This window comes from Scleropages formosus, chromosome 4, assembly GCF_900964775.1.
Source record: "Scleropages formosus chromosome 4, fSclFor1.1, whole genome shotgun sequence".
Taxonomy (NCBI): Eukaryota; Metazoa; Chordata; class Actinopteri; order Osteoglossiformes; family Osteoglossidae; genus Scleropages; species Scleropages formosus.
The window spans coordinates 14,405,714-14,411,474 of record NC_041809.1 but is presented as its reverse complement, the minus strand read 5'-3'; positions in this window follow the sequence as shown (position 1 = coordinate 14,411,474).

Genomic DNA, 5,761 nt, shown 5'->3' with positions numbered 1-5,761 from the left:
GTGAGAAACGCTTTTAGGCTGTTAAACAAGGATGCATGACTATATATATATATATATACAAGAACTTATATTGACAGACTCTCTTGTGGGTAGGAAAGAAGAGAATGCATTGAGATAGTGAGAAACGCTTTTAGGCAGTTAAAGAAGGTGCATGACTATTTATATATACACAAGAAGTAATTGACAGATGCAAGAAAGCTGGAAACATGCTTTTAGGCAGTTAACGAAGCATGCATGACTGTATATACAAGAAGGCATATTAGACTGTCTTGTGGGGAGAATGCATTGAGATCGTGAGAAAAATGGTTTTTGACAGTAAAACAAGGATGCCTTACTATATACAAGAACTCATATTGACAGACTCGCTTGTGGGTAAACAGAAAATGCTTTGAGGGAGTGAGACACTGATATTGGGAAACGCTTTTAGACAGTTAAAGGTGCATGACTATATATATTTAAAAAAAGTCAAATTGACAGACGCTAGAAAGCAGGAAACATGCATTTAGGCAGTTAAACAAGGATGCTTGACGATATACAAGAAGTCATATTGATAGACTGTCTTGTGGGTAGAAAGAAGAGAATGCTTTGAGATACTGAGAAACGCTTTCAGGCAGTTAAACAAGGATGCATGACTATGTATACAAGAACTTATATTGACAGTGTGTCTTGTGGGTGGAAAGCAGAGAATGCATTGAGATAGTTAGAAACATGGTTTTAGACAGTAAAACAAGGATGCCTTACTATATACAAGAACTCATATTGACAGACTCGCTTGTGGGTAAACAGAAAATGCTTTGAGGGAGTGAGACACTGATATTGGGAAACGCTTTTAGGCAGTTAACGAAGCATGCATGACTATATATAGAAAAAGTCATATTGACAGAATCTCTTGTGGGTAGAAATAAGAGAATGCATTGAGATAGTAAGAAACGCTTTTAGGCAGTTAAACAAGGATGCATTACTATATATATATATATATATATATATATATATATATATATATACACGAACTTATATTGACAGAGTGTCTTGTGGGTGGAAAGCAGAGAATGCATTGAGATAGTGAGAAACATGGTTTTAGGCAGTAAAACAAGGATGCCTTACTATATACAAGAACTCATATTGACAGACTCGCTTGTGGGTAAACAGAACATGCTTTGAGGGAGTGAGACACTGATATTGGGAAACGCTTTTAGGCAGTTAACGAAGCATGCATGACTATATATAGAAAAAGTCATATTGACAGAATCTCTTGTGGGTAGAAATAAGAGAATGCATTGAGATACTGAGAAACGCTTTCAGGCAGTTAACGAAGCATGCATGACTATATATAGAAAAAGTCATATTGACAGAATGTCTTGTGGGTGGAAAGTAGAGAATGCATTGAGATAGTGAGAAACACTTTTAGGCAGTTAAAGAAGGTGCATGACTATTTATATATACAGAAAAAGTCATTGACAGACGCAAGAACGCTTTAAACATGCTTTTAGGCAGTTAACGAAGCATGCATGACTATATATAGAAAAAGTCAAATTGACAGAATCTCTTGTGGGTAGAAATAAGAGCATGCATTGAGATCGTGAGAACTATGGTTTTAGGCAGTTAAACAAGGATGCCTTACTATATACAAGAACTCATATTGACGACTCGCTTGTGGGCACAAAAAAGAGAATGCCTTGAGATAGTGAGAAACACTTTTAGGCAGTTAAAGAAGGATGCATTACTATATATATATACAAGAACTTATATTGACAGTGTGTCTTGTGGGTGGAAAGCAGAGAATGGATTGAGATAGTGAGAAACATGGTTTTAGGCAGTTAACGAAGGATGCTTGACTATTTATATATAAATACAAGAAGTCATTGACAGACGCAAGAACGCTTTAAACATGCTTTTAGGAAGTTAACGAAGCATGCATGACTGTATATACAAGAAGGCATATTAGGCTGTCTTGTGGGTGGAAAGCAGAGAATGCATTGAGATCGTGAGAAACATGGTTTTAGACAGGAAAACAAGGATGCCTTACTATATACAAGAACTCATATTGACAGACTCGCTTGTGGGTAAACAGAAAATGTTTTGAGGGAGTGAGACACTGATTTTGGAAACGCTTTTAGGCAGTTAAACAAGGATGCATGACAATATATATATACAAGATCTTATATTGACAGATTGTCTTGTGGGTGGAATGCTGAGAATGCATTGATCCATCCATCCATCTTCCTCCGCTTTTATCCGGGGCCGGGTCGCGGGGGCAGCAGTCCGAGCAGAGTACTCCAGACCTCCCTCTCCCCGCACACCTCCTCCAGTTCCTCTGGGGGAACCCCAAGGCGTTCCCAGGCCAGCCGGGAGACATAGTCTCTCCAACGTGTCCTGGGTCTGCCCCGAGGCCTCCTCCCAGTGGGACAAGCCCGGAGCACCTCCCCAGGGAGGCGTCCAGGAGGCATCCGGAACAGATGCCCGAGCCACCTCAACTGGCTCCTCTCGATGCGGAGGAGCAGCGGCTCTACTCCGAGCTCCTCCCGGGTGACTGAGCTCCTCACCCTATCCCTAAGGGTGCGCCCAGCCACTCTGCGGAGGAAACTCATTTCTGCCGCTTGTATCCGCGATCTCATTCTTTCGGTCATGATCCAGAGTTCATGACCATAGGTGAGGGTAGGAACGTAGATCGACCGGTAAATTGAGAGCTTCGCCTTACGACTCAGCTCCCTCTTCACCACAACAGACCGGTACAATGACCGCATTACTGCAGACGCCGCACCGATCCGTCTGTCGACCTGCCGCTCCATTTTTCCCTCACTCGTGAACAAGACCCCAAGGTACTTAAACTCCTCCACTTGAGGGAGCAACTCCCCCCTAACCCGGAGGGAGCAATCCACCTTTTTCCGACTGAGAACCATGGCCTCGGATTTGGAGGTGCTGATTCTCATCCCCGCCGCTTCGCACTCGGCTGCAAACCTCCCCAGTGCACGCTGCAAGTCTTGACTTGATGAAGCCAACAGGACCACATCGTCCGCAAAAAGCAGAGACGAGATCTCGCGGCCACCAAAACAGACACCCTCCGTTCCCTGACTGCGCCTAGAAATTCTGTCCATAAAAATAATGAACAGAATCGGTGACAAAGGGCAGCCCTGGCGGAGTCCAACATGCACCGGGAACAGGTCTGACTTACTGCCGGCAATGCGAACCAAGCTCCTGCTCCGGTCATACAGGGAACGAACAGCCCGTAGCAACGAGCCCCGAACCCCATAATCCCGAAGCACCCCCCACAGGATGCCACGAGGGACACGGTCGAATGCCTTCTCCAGGTCCACAAAACACATATGGACTGGTTGGGCAAACTCCCACGAACCCTCCAGCACCCTAGTGAGGGTATAGAGCTGGTCCAGTGTTCCACGGCCAGGGCGAAAACCGCATTGCTCCTCCTGGATCCGAGGTTCGACTATCGGTCGGATTCTCCTTTCCAGTACCCTGGCATAGACTTTCCCAGGGAGGCTAAGGAGTGTGATCCCCCTGTAGTTGGAACACAATCTCCGGTCCCCCTTCTTAAAAAGAGGGACCACCACCCCGGTCTGCCAGTCCAGAGGCACCGTTCCCGAACTCCACGCGATGCTGCAGAGGCGTGTCAGCCAAGACAGCCCCACAACATCCAGAGACTTGAGAAACTCGGGGCGGATCTCATCCACCCCCGGAGCCTTGCCACCGAGGAGTTTTTTGACTACCTCAGCAACTTCAGCCAGGGTAATGGACGAGTCCCCCTCCGAGTCCCCAGCCTCAGCTTCCTCTACGGAAGGCGTGTCGGAGGGATTGAGGAGATCCTCAAAGTACTCCTTCCACCGCCCGAGAACATCCTCAGCTGAGGTCAGCAGCGCACCACTTCCACTGTAAACAGTGTTCGTGGAACACCGCTTCCCCCCTCTGAGTCGCCGGACGGTTTGCCAGAATCTCTTTGAGGCCGACCGAAAGTCTTCCTCCATGGCCTCACCGAACTCCTCCCAAGCCCGAGTTTTTGCCGCGGCGACTGCCAGAGCCACGCTCCGTTTGGCCCGTCGGTACCCGTCAGCTGCTTCAGGAGTCCCATGAGCCAGCCAGGCCCGATAGAACTCCTTCTTCAGCTTGACGGCATCCCTTACTTCCGGTGTCCACCACCGTGTTCGGGGATTACCGCCGCGACAGGCACCGGAGACCTTATGGCCGCAGCTCCGAACAGCCGCACCGACAATGGAGGAGCGGAACATAGTCCATTCAGACTCAATGTCCCCTACCTCCCTCGGGACCTGGTTGAAGCTCTGTCGGAGGTGGGAGTTGAAGACCTCTCTGACAGGGGCCTCCGCCAAACGTTCCCAACAGACCCTCACTATGCGTTTGGGCCTGCCAGGTCTGTCCAGCTTTTTCCCCCGCCATCGAATCCAACTCACCACCAGGTGGTGATCAGTTGACAGCTCAGCCCCTCTCTTCACCCGAGTGTCCAAGACATATGGCCGAAGGTCAGAAGAAACGACTACAAAGTCGATCATCGACCTCCGACCTAGGGTGTCCTGGTGCCAAGTGCACTGGTGGACACCCTTATGCATGAACATGGTGTTCGTTATGGATAAACCGCGACTAGCACAGAAATCCAATAACAACTCACCGCTCGGGTTCAGATCAGGGAGGCCGTTCCTCCCAATCACGCCCCTCCAGGTATCACTGTCGCTGCCCACGTGGGCATTAAAGTCCCCCAGTAGAACGACAGAGTCCCCAGTGGGAGCGCTTTCCAGCACGCCCCCCAGGGACTCTAAAAAGGCCGGGTACTCTACACTGCCGCTAGGCGCATAAGCACAAACGACAGTGAGAGACCGTTCCCTGACCCGAAGGCGTAGGGAGATGACCCTCTCATTCACCGGGGTAGACTCCAACACATGGCGGCTGAACTGGGGGGCTATTAATAAGCCCACACCAGCCCGCCGCCTCTCACCTTGGGCAACGCCAGAATAGTGGAGAGTCCACCCTCGATCGAGTAGAGTGGTTCCAGAACCCAAGCTGTGAGTGGAAGTGAGCCCGACTATATCTAGACGGTATCTCTCAACTTCCCGCACCAGCTCAGGCTCCTTCCCCGCCAGTGAGGTGACATTCCAAGTCCCAAAAACCAGAGTTGGCGCCCGAGGTTTGGGTCGGCCGGGCACTCAGCCCCGACCACCGCCCAAATCACAACGCACCGGCCCCTTATGGTTTCTCCGGCAGGTGGTGAGCCCACCGAAGAAGAATGCATTGAGATCGTGAGAAACATGGTTTTCGACAGTAAAACAAGGATGCCTTACTATATACAAGAACTCATATTGACAGACTCGCTTGTGGGTAAACAGAAAATGTTTTGAGGGAATGAGACACTGATATTTGGAAACGCTTTTAGGCAGTTAACGAAGCATGCATGACTATTATATATAGAAAAAGTCAAATTGAGAGAATCTCTTGTGGGTAGAAATAAGAGAATGCATTGAGATAGTAAGAAACGCTTTTAGGCAGTTAAACAAGGATGCATGACTATATATAGAAAAAGTCATATTGACAGAATCTATTGTGGGTACAAATAAGAGCATGCATTGAGATCGTGAGAACTATGGTTTTAGGCAGTTAAACAAGGATGCATTACTATATATATATATATATATATATATATATATATATATATATAAGAACTTATATTGACAGTGTCTTGTGGGTGGAAAGCAGAGAATGCATTGAGATAGTGAGAAACATGGTTTTTGGCAGTTAACGAAGG